The 12,294-nt window shown below is 36.8% G+C and overlaps 1 protein-coding gene across 1 annotated transcript in view; it reads left to right on the top strand.

Moving 5' to 3' along the window:
- The window catches only part of ENOX1 (ecto-NOX disulfide-thiol exchanger 1), a 388,236-nt gene that overhangs the window by 158,143 nt on the left and 217,799 nt on the right, over positions 1-12,294 (top strand). The gene's annotated exons all lie outside the window — the stretch shown is intronic.

Here is a 12,294-nt window from a genome sequence, read left to right as displayed (position 1 = left end):
AGAATGTCTGTCAAACAATGGAAAGACAGCAGGAAAGTGATAATAACGAATAACATATGCATGTGGCACCATAAGGTTTGCAAAGCATTTAACATACATGATCTCATTTACTTCACACAGTATCCTAGGGGAGAGCAGGCACCTTCAGTTTCATCCTTTTATCCCCATTTTACAAATGAGGAAACGAAGATTTGAATTTGTTTTTCCTGATTTCTCATCCAGGTTCTTTTCTACTCTACCTCGGTCTCTTTTTAATTTTTAAAGATAATACATATTTATTTATTTGCTACATTAAAAACCCCAGTTAACTCTTTTCCTTCATTAGAGAGGGCATCATTTGACAAAAAAATATATTTGTATATATACCAGTTCTTTCTCTGGAGTTGGACATATAGCAGCCATCCCTCAAATAATATTTCCCTCTGCATATATAAATAATATGCTATTCTCAATCCCATTTTTTAATAGCAACCAAGAGTAAAATGTCCTATAAACTGAGCCAAGTCCATAAACAGATTGTCTAAAAACAAAGTGATCAGAATCTAATCATTTTTCCCATGCCAGTTTCATCCTTTCTGGATTATAAACCCTAAAGGACAGGATATTTATCCTGCTTTCTACTGTTTCCTATTGGATACAAAATGCTAGAATTAGAGCCAGGAAATGCACAGGATCAAATCTCATGCCTGACATTCATAAGTAAATCTATAAGTTGTACAGTCCTAGATAAATATCCTATCTTCTCTCGACTTCAGTTTCCTTATCTGCCAAAAGGGGCAAATAATATCTGTAACAGAGTTGTCAAATGATAAAGTAATCTGCATAATTAAAGCACAAAATAAATATTCATCATAATTAGTTATTTTTTTATACAATACAGTACCAAACAGAGATGGGTGCTCATGGATATTTGGGGATAAGATGGAGGAGTGGCTTGTCAAGTTCAATCAAAGATGGGGTGACAGGTCTCTTTTCTTGATATATAGAAGGAGGCAGTCTTCATACATTCTATTCTTTGAAATTCTGCCACCATTTCCTCTTTGTAGCCAGTTTTCTTACAGTTGGAACCTCAGAGGATGTTAAGTCCACCTGTATGTGAATAGAGCCCCTAGCCCCAATATCCTTGATAAATAATTTTCTAGGTTTTGCTTAAAGAGACTTACTCTTCAATAAACAAAAATTATTTACCCCCTAGCAAAGCTCTCTACTTTCGTATTGCTCTAATCATCAAGAATTTTTTTTCTTTATATTGAACCTAAATTGGGCCCTAGTTCTAATTCCTTTTGCACATCACAACCTTCAAATTCTTGAAGAAGACTCTAACACCCACCACCAACAACAACTTAATACATTTTCTTCAGCCAATCTCCCATCACAATATCTTCACCGTATTATTCATCCTTCCCTGGGCATTGTCCGTCTTTATGTCACACTTGGACTCCATCTGGCCAATGTCTGAGTGGTCTTCAGCACTGAACACAATTCTCCATATATAGTCTAACCAGAGAGAATACAGCAGGACTAACTTTGTTGTTGTTGTTCCAAATACTATTTCTCATTCCTTCTTCAGATTGTATTAGTCTTTCTTTAGTTACTATACTATGTTCTTTTTTTCATTTCAAGATTGTGGTCCAAATAAGCCCTGAAGCTGTTTTCACCCAAATGATAGATCCTTTTTGTAACTGTGTAACTGATTCTTTCTAGCCTAAAAACTTTGCATTTACCTTTATGAAATTCTGTCTTGTCAGATACAACCCATTATTCTTGACTGTCAAGATTTGGAGGGGAGAGGCAGTCCTGACAGCCACCCCATATGTTGTCTCCACTTCCCAGATTTGTACGTCTTCAGAATTGATAAACATTTCATCTAAATACTTTCATCTCAGTCACTAATGAAAATGTTAAATAGCCTAGGACAAAGGGCAGAACTTGAGAGACTCCATTAGGTACCTGCCTCCACAATGATATGGACCAAGTGGTAGCCTTTTGGCTCTAGTCATTCAAGCAACTTTATTAAACAAATTTTTGAAATATTGGCATACTATATGTCTGCAACAGTTGCTTCATCTAGCTTTAGAAAAAAAATAAATCAAGTTAGTCTGGCATGTCCTATTCTTAGGGAAACCATCTGTCTCTTAGTGATTACTACTTCCCTTTCTGAATTCTCAAAAACTAGAACAATATATTCTGGAATTGTGTCAGAAATCAATATTAAGCTTATTGATTGGTAATTTGGAAAGCTGGCCTGTGCCATAGGCATGAGAGTTGCTAATAGATAAGTGTTCATGGCATGAATGAAGGTTTCCAAAGTATATAAATGAAATGCATGGATGATAATGCATTACACATCTATAGCACTCTAGGTTTTTTCAGACATTTTCTATATAACAACTCACTGAGGTAGATGGTGAAAATATTATTTCTATTTTACAGATGAGGAAATAAGGGCCCAGAGAGGTTAAGTAAAAGCACCACCGCTTACATCGCTAGAAAATAAAAACAAGATATGTTCTTCCCAAGTCATTTGCCTAAGGTTTAGACTATTTTGCCACTCACTACGCTGGTGCCCTAATAATCTACCAACTGGCTTCTTTGAGAGTTAATTAGCAAAAAAAGATGAATATTTGTATCTTCCTCATGAAATAATTATTTTACAATAAAATAAATCAGCACCCAACACAATGCCTTGCATGTTTTAAGCCTTATTTTTTAAGAGGAAAAAAATTATTAAGAGCTATAATTAGACAAGAGGAAGCTAATGATTTCCTAAGAAAATGAGAAATAATAAAACAAAATCAAAAGAAAGAAATAATTGAAGGCAACATGAAACATCTTATCAAACAACCGACATGGAAATAGATCAAAGAGAGACAATATAAGAATAGTTGGACACCTGGAATGTCATGATCAAAAAAAGATTTTTAGGCACTGTACTCTAAGACATCAAGAAAAAAATGCCCAGGAATTCTGGAAACAGAATAAAATAGAACTTGAAAGAATCCACTGATCACCATTTCTAAACGACCCAAAGATGAAAATGCACAGGAACATCATTTAAGCCTTATTTTTTTATGGAGTGACAATCTGAAAAAATCTTAAGAGTTACAAAAGCAGTGATTCCCAAGTTACCAGAATTTTGCAAAGATAAATAGCAATGCAATTCTTGGAAGAGAATTAGTATTTTCACCATACTTGATGGCAAAATAGGCAGTTAGGCTCAGCCACATAGAAGGGAAATTTTTTTCCTCCTGTAGAAATTAGAGACATATGATGTGGTAAAATTGTGGTGATGCTGCAGTGTCAGAAGGCTGACAGATCCCTTTAGTGCATATGTAGGAGAAAATGGCAGAGTCTTCAAATGGGCATACCAGTGGAGTAGGGTACTCAAGTCTTATCCCTTTAGCAGTCACACATTTAGTGTTGTTTTCTACTATACTAAATGATTGAAATACAAGAAAGGACGAGAAACCAGTTCTTCTCTTCAAATGGCTTACCATCTAATGGTAGAGGCTTTAGGTTAATAGGCTGAATGGTGCCCCCTTGTGAGAGCACTTTCCTGAGCCTGGGGTCCTGCGTGTGATAGTGAAGGAGAACAAAACCAACTAGTCCCTCTGGAGAAGCCTAGCTCTCTGTCCCAGAGAAAGCAGAGGGGAGAGTATGAATGGATCAGTGCAGATTTAAAATCAACCATTATAATTCAAAGATTGTTCAGAAAGAGCCATCAACTCAAAGACCCTGTGATGGTCTCTAAATGACATTACTATCAAAAGTAAAGAACTTGTGCATCACTAACCAGGAACGGGCCAAAAGGGGGAAATTTATGACAAAGGAAAGCCGCAGCAACAGGATTGGTGTTCTGCAAGTGTGGAGGAGAGAGTTAGAGAGACATTCTACCTGCCCTCTTTTAGAAATATGGCACTCTGATGCAGACTTGTCAGAATGACAGATTTCTGTAGGCAACTGGACTGACATCAAGCATGTGCACATTTTTAAAATCCATATTTAGGTAACATACACATTCTGATGTAAATGCTTTATAAAATTGAAACTGCCAGTCCAAAGGTGGTAAGTGAAAAAATGGGCTGGGGGGGGAGAGGAGGGATCACTACCTTATGCACAATTATAGGGAGAAAAGCTTTCTGTAGGAAATCAGATTGAAAGGAGCCATTTGAGAAAGGACTAGAATGAGATAAGGAAGAAATGGAATGTATGGGCCAGCATGATACAGGGAAAGTCAGCATGCTGTCCTGGAAAGAATGCTAGATTTGAGTTTGGTGCAGTGGAAGGAGGGCAGAACTTGGATCATCCCAACCTTGCTGCTTTATTTCGATATTTCCCTGGTAGAGGGGCTGTGAGGTGTTAGTGAATATTGTACTGTGCTTAGAGTCAGGAAGACCTGATTTCAAATCAGGTTTTAAATCACTTCACTTCTGATTGCCTGACAAAAGGTTCCACTGGAGAAGGAAATGGCAAACCACTCCAGTATCCTTTCTCAGAAAACCTCATGGAGAGCTATGGTCTATGGCAGTGATTCCCAAAGTGGGCGCCACCGCCCCCTGGTGGGTGCTGCAGAGATCCACTGGGGCAGTGATGGCCACAGGTGCATTTATCTTTCCTATTAATTGCTATTAAAATTTTTTTAAATTAATTTCCAGGGGGCTAAGTAATATTTTTTTCTGGAAAGGGGGCAGTAGGCCAAAAAAGTTTGGGAACCACTGGTCTATGGGGTCATGAGGAGTTAGGGTTAAGATTAGGGCTAGGGTCAGAGTCGGAGTTGGACGTGACCAAACAAGTGAACAACAACATAACCTTGGCTAAGTCACTCTCTGGAAGTCGTTTTCCTCATCTCTAAAAAAAATGGACCGAATAACCTGTGAGTACCTCTAGCTCAAGGATTCTCTCTCAGCAGTGCCACTTCTGGCTACATGATCATAACTTAATCTTAGTGAACTCTAATGTCTCATTTTTGAAATAAAAGAAAGTAACACCTATCTCACAAGGCCGTTATGTGGAAAGCATTCCACACATGAAGCACTCTTTAAGTTTAGAGTGATGGGGATGATGGAGATGGTGGGGATGGTAGAGATGTTGATGTTGCAGATGGGTGAGGATGGAGGTGGGGAAAGTTTAAAGCCTTACCTTTCTGATTAAGCTATAAAATAGTGAAAGCAAACCTTGAGTGCTAAATGAGAGATGAAATCAGAATAAGACTGAATCCTCAAGCTAAACATGAAAACCTTTCTACTTACCTTATAACGTCCTGCCTTCCCTTCCTCCATGGCCCTAACTTTATCCCATCTTATTCTTACTAGCAACAAAAATAATACTTAAAAGAGAATAATTGAAAGCATCAGAGGTTGCAAACAGGTCAGGATCTTCAAGTGCTAGAGATAGAAAATGAAGATCAAAGAGGAAACTGAAGTCCATATGCTTATTCTTTGATACCTGGATCATCAGAGGTGTAGACATTCCCTTCTCCACTGCAAATCACAGTCCATACTTGTATTCTTGTCCTGTGTGATTCTTGTCTATGTCTGTCTATTAATTCTTCATAGAGAAGATCCCTAAGGCAGGGGAGGCCTTCTTCAAATGAAATTCAAATAGAAATTGTGTCTCTTAGATTTAGGCTTGGGGCAGGACAGGAAGAAGTAAGGAGAGATGAATCTTGAAGCCAGTGGATTTTCAGAATTTTTCTTTCATTTTTTTAAGGTCTTAAGGACTTCCTCAAGAATCATGAGTGTGTTTTGCCTAACCTTTGTTTTTTCCCTAACCTAGTTCAGTGTTCTGCATGTTTTAATCACTTAATTAATGTTTAGTGAATTATATATTGCCATACTTATATCTTTTGTTTAAAATTCAGAATTAGCCTAGTGTTGAAAAAGAGATGGCATTCTCGGTTTTCTTTTTGCAAATGAAGTAAAGGTTATTGGGGAAGAGAGCTGGTGATGATCAATAGGAAAGTATATATATGAACTAAGAAATAATATATATTTTATATATTATACATATATAAAATCTAATGTTGTTCTTCAATTATACTCAGCATAACCCCAGAAATTAAAAGGAGAGAACAAGGGGGAAAATACCACATGAAGAAAGAAAGTGGTTTGCAGAGTTTTGTTTTATTTTTCATATATATTTTATTTTTATTTCTTTTTTAAAGGATACCTCCTACAGGTTCATCTAATGGCTCATCTCCTTATCTTAAGCCATTTTAGTAATGTAACAGAGTCTAGACTTGTTTCTCTCCCCTAAATGCCCTTATTGCCTTTGTCTCCCACCAGACAGAAACAGACACTTTATTATGTTTTTGTTTAAATCTTACTAATAACATTCAGCACAATGACTACATAGGACTCTGCAAATGTAAAATGTTATTTCAATGCTGAGTAATAATAATAATGATAATCCAGGGGTGCTGGAACTAAAAGGATTTAAGCAGATTTGGGAAGATCACTGCTCTACACTCTTTACTTGTACTATTGCTTCAAACTTTGACACAGTTGTTTCATTAATTCCTTCAACCGTACCAACCATACTTAGCATTATGGAAGACACAAAGGAATGATAATAATAATTAGCATTTAGGTCATCTTTTAAGGTTTGCCAACCACTTTACTTATCATTTGATCTTCACAATACCCCTGAGGTGTAGGTACTATAATTATTCCTATTTTACACATAAGGAAACTGAGGCTGAGAAAAGTTAAGTGACTTGCCCAGGGTTAAACATTTAGCAAGTAACCAAGGCAAGATTAAAATTCAGATTTGACTCCTGAGTTTGAGTCCAAGACTTTGTGTACATGGTCTTGTCCCTCATAAAATTCATTGTCTAAAAAAACAGTTATATTATCTCTTCTGGGAATTAGTCTGGTTAACTGAAACATCCCCAGGCAGAATTCTCATTATCTTCATAGTTCTGAAAGTTATCTTTATCTGTGAGTGAGAGACCCATTCAATTCCTGATATCTTCAGTTTATCTAAAAATGGATGTTCTACCTGTCTTGGATTTTATACTTTGTAAGGTCCTCATAAGCAGAGCATAGAAGGAAAATATACAGTCCCAAAACTCCAGAGTGCAGCCTTGGTTAAAGATTTAAATGATTTAAGATTGATATATAATTAAAAAATATTTAAAAAAATAAATAAAAATATGATTGAATAGATTTTATCAATATGTGATTTTCTAAGTCTATATGAAGCCCATTTTGCATTGTTTTCAGTCATGCCTCACTCTAAAATAACTCAATCTGGAATTTTCTTGGCAAAGATCCTAGAGTGGTTTGCCATTTTCTTCTCCAGTTCATTTTATAGATTAGGAACTGTGGCAAACAGATTAAATGATTTGCCCAGGGTCACACAATAAGTTAATATCTGAAGTTGGATTTGAACTCAGGAAGAGAAGTCTTCCTGACTCCAGATCTGGTGCTCTATCCATTGTACCACCCAGCTGCCCACAGGGATCCTTATTTATGGTTTGGTGGCCCGTTACTATTTAAATTTGACTGCTTATAAGGATTCATCAGTGAATATTTGAACAATACTTTGTGGCTTGAAATAAACGGTACGCACATAGTCATATTGTTTTAGGTGACTTTAGAAATCTCCTCAGGAAACATTTATCATCTATATTTAGTATGTATCAAAGCTTTGGAGAATACTAAGGAAAGAGAATATTTGGTTCCCACCCTCAGGGAGTTTACTTTCTAGCTGAGAAGACAAAATGTATGCAGAAAAATTCTCAGGAACATTTATAAAGAAACATATAAACAACTACTTTTGAAACAAAAAATATAATATATATATAATATAACCTATTTCCATAAGCCTTTTGTTCCATCAGGATCTTTACATGCTTCCCAGTCACTAAACTCAAATGTCTTGACAGTGAATCAAAAATCTTTACCCTTTTTAGATTTCAAAAAATAACCTTCTTAGAGGAGGGAAAAACCAGGTGTAGAGATGCTATTAAGGGGTTAATCAAGGTCAGAGAAGCATAAAACCCAGTCCTCAAGACTTCCAGTTGAGTGTACTATTCCCAAAATGTAATTCCCAACAGTATTCAAAAAGGGACCTTTTGGGACATCTGACTACTTTTGGAGGTCCACTTCTCCTAGGTTCTGAACTCAAAGGTGAAAAAAGCGAAGTAGACCCTTTCCCTTAGGACCTTAAAATATTCTATTGAAATACACCATTTGAACAGATAGGTTGTGTCATGCCAACAGAAGAATCCAGACAAAGTTTTCTAGGAAAATTTGAGGTAGGAGAGAACCTTAAAGGAAAAAGAATCAAGGAAAACTTCATGTAATAGGTAACCCCTAGAGTTAGGTGGCAACACAGATTCTCCATTATATTTCCAATAGTTTCCTGTGCCTAGACCAAGACTAGCCTCGGCAGCCTTGTACATCCCAGTGCTTTGCTGGCCAAATCCAACCCCTCCATTTTGTAAATTAGGAGAACTAAAGCTTGAGATCTTAAATAATTTGCCTAAGGTCACATGAGTAGTAGGTGACAGAGGCAGAAGTAAGGACAGAGGCATAGCTCTACCTCTTTCAGAACCAGAGCTCTTGTCACTCTCCCCAAAACAATACCCTTCTATGTCACCCAAGGTGAAGGAGATCTTTGAAGTACTCTATTTGACTAAGAAAATGAAGACTAAAAAGTAAATACATCCTCTCAGGCTCCTAGAAGTTCCGACATTGTGAATAGAAATTTAAACATACACATTTCCCCAGTGACAAAAAAGATTTAATTCTTGAGAACTATAGATAGTGTTGGAAATAATATGTTAAAGTATTCTCTTATTTATTTGTATCTTGCCTGAGCATGAAAAAGATATTAGCATATTGTCAGGATACTGGGACAAATCCCAAAATAACTTGCCTTTTTTTTATATAGTGCTAATTATTTTTCAGAAGTCAGCTCTAGTTGTTAACCTGGAAATTTCAATGTTTTCACCAGATCATTTACTTAAAAGAAGTAAAACATGGCACCATCTTCATCCAAAGAAACTTTCGATGATTTCTAGCTCCACGGGAGGCAGAGATCATATTAATATAGACAATAGTAGGTCATACAATATGTATTTCATTATATTCCATCCAACCCAACTGCAAAGAAACATTTTTCCTAACAAAATTTCATCTGCAGATTCATTATATTTTATGCTCATGTCAGTTTTAGTTCCCTTAGTTCCCCAGTGCTAATTAAAAACAAAAAACCTAGGTTATTTGGTTAGAAAATTTTCTTCAAAGTATAATAAGCTGTAGAAGGCCCATAGTAGTCACAGAGCAAATGCTTAGTTGATTGATTAATCACATCAAAAGTTGTTACTCTCCAAGTTTCTGCAATCTGACTCAGCAAAGATTAAATTGGGTTCAATGTCGCTTTGTAATGTTGTGGATACTCTCTTATACTCTAATTCTTAGGTCATTTGTAAACATTATGTGGTTCCAGTCTCAGCTTACCCACTAGTTAGTTAATTGGGTGAACCTTTGACAATCATGTTATCTCTTCCTTCTGCAAAATGAAGAAATTGAACTCAGGTTCCTTCCTTCCCTAATATTCTGTGGCTCTGTACTTACTCTCAGTTAACAAGATTATTCTATAAAACACTATGTGTTGGGTACACATTACAAACAAGGAGTTTACTATCAATATTCTTTGTATCTCAGAGAAAAATAAAAACTAGAATCTATCAAACATTCATTTGGCCATTCATCCATTACACGGTCATTCAGTAGGTACATTTTTTCAAGAAAACTGATTTTTATGATTTTTCAGATCTTTTAATATGGCATAGTTTCTTCCAGATGTTTCATGGGAGGCTGCAAAAAAAAAACAGAAATAAAAGAAATGTCTTAAGGATTCATTTTAAGTCCCTTCTGCATTACCAGTCCCTATAAATTTCAGTAGGTCCAAATTTATCAGAATTTCCCTTTTTCTGGAACAATTGCACCTTTTCCAAAAAATTTAATACTGTCTCAAGTAAATAGTTGTTCTCTGGCGAATAGCCTCCTGGTTGTGGTCTCATGTTGAATCATGTTTACAAACAGGTGGCTTAAAGTTAAGTGGAGTCAATATATGATTTCTCACCCTTTAGAATATTACCACATGGGTAACAAAAAAAAAATCTGTAAATATCAAGCTTGAAATCATTTAATCAGGAACATGAATCAGTTATACAGCCCAATTATAAAAATGTTGATAGAATTGGCTATGGTGTTCGGGTTTTTTTTTTATATTACAGCTGTTTTCTTATAATGATATCACATCCCTGTTCCAAGAATGCAGACGCCACTGCGTCTTGCTTGGCAGCCTTGTTGGTCATTTGGCTCAGGCAAGAATAAGAACTATCAGTGGTACCATTCCATAGGATTGTGAAAAAGGCCCCAAAAGAATGGATGGCCCTTTTCTCTCTATGTATTTATGCTCAGATAATTTATTTAAATAATGGTGCTGGCACATTTTGCTACACAGATTTCAGCTTATATTGCAGACTCTGCAATTCATTTGGAAAATGTAATTTCCACCCCTGCATACTAATCGATTTCTTCACAAACACCTGCTATCAGTTATGATAATAAAAATGCCATTCTAAATTGAAAAAGGGCCAAATAGAGCTTGCTAAGGAAATGACTTAAGTGTCTTTCAGTGTTGCTAATGTAGTAATGTGTTTGTTGAGCCAACACTTTTTTTTAGCCTTCACGTTTTCGGTAATTTTGCCCTGTTACATCATCCCTCTGTCAAATGAAACCTCCTTACAGTAAGTCAAACAAAAGGAGGAGGGATTGCTTTCTTAGGTGGTGAGAAAATGATTGGAACTAGGCTATAAGGGGTTAAAATACCTAGTCCTCACTCTCAAATCTATCTTGGCTCTCTTTCTGCCTTTATGGGTAAATCTCCAAAGAACTGTAAAATTGCCTGCTCCTTTGCTGCATGCACCCAGAAAATAAACTTTTGTTTATCCAATTTCTCTTTCCTCTAATCCATTCGGCACACCACACACTGCCACACTTATATTGCTAAATCATACATTTCAACATGTCGCTCCCCTGCTCAAGAATCTATAAGAGCTCCCAACTGACTAATGCATCATATCGAAAGTTAGTCTGATGTCCAAAACCCTCTTTGAATGAGTCCTTCCTTACCTATCCAGTCTTCTCTCCTTCCATACAACACCAAACTTCATTCAGGCATTCTCCTCACTATCAGAAAATCAATTCAGCCCAGTAAAGGTCCGGTGACATCTTCAGGGTCAGAGAAGAAGTAATTAACAGAGCTAGTTGTCCAGCTCTCATTCTTTGACCCCCATTTCCCATTGTGCTTATTTCAGTATCTCAAAATGAAAATATTCAAAGTTTTCCTCTTCTCTTTTACCACTCAATGTCGACCTCAACAAAGAAAAATGAAGAAAGCCTTTCAGGTGGAGGTAACTTTGTTGACTCCTTAATCTATAAAACAGAGAACTCTATGAGTTCTATCTGTAACAATACCTAATAAGTTTTGTGTCAAGAGCGAGTGTTAGATAAAAATCAAGCTCATGGAGACTTGGTTGTTTGTTTTTTAATTCTTACCTTCCATCCTAGAATCAATATTGTGTATCAGTTCCAAGGTAGAAGACTGGTAAGGACTAGGCAATGGGGGTGAAGTGACTTGCCCAGGGTCATCCAGCTAGGAAGTGTCCAAGTCCAGATATGAACCCAAGACTCCCATCTCTAGGCCTGGCTCTCATTCCACTGAGCCACCTCACTGCCCTGTAGACTGTTGGCCAACCAAACTACTTTGGTGGTGTTGTGAGGGTTTATTTAGTAATTTTTTACAGTGGAAAGAAAAGATCGTTTTTAGCCTAATAAAATGTGAGCTCCCCCAAGGAAGGGATTATTCTTTGTTTGTTTGTTTCTATGTGCTCAGTATCTTGATCATTGCCTCAGACATAGTAGGCATTTAATAAATGTCTGTGGCATGGAACGGGATGTGTGAAATTGGTGTAGGGTCACTTCAGCCCCAGGTAGATTTTTCTTTCATCCTTGGATACCAGCTTGTACTTAGGTCCATGTCACTCTTCTGGACGCCCTTCATGACTCCATATTCAGAAGCCCGGCTTGCCAAGTTACTAAATAGGCATAAAAAGAAGGGAATCAGAATATAAAGGAATAGCATCTTTTGTACAAAACTCAGGACTTCAGCGACCTCAGCCTGGGGTTCCCATACAGTCTGGCGCTGTATCACTCCATTCCACAATTTTGTGTGTGTGTGTGTGTGTGTGTGTGTGTGTGTGTGTGTGTGTGTGTG

The sequence above is a fragment of the Gracilinanus agilis genome, chromosome 3 (assembly GCF_016433145.1).
Source record: "Gracilinanus agilis isolate LMUSP501 chromosome 3, AgileGrace, whole genome shotgun sequence".
Taxonomy (NCBI): Eukaryota; Metazoa; Chordata; class Mammalia; order Didelphimorphia; family Didelphidae; genus Gracilinanus; species Gracilinanus agilis.
This window is presented reverse-complemented; position numbering and strand designations above follow the sequence as displayed.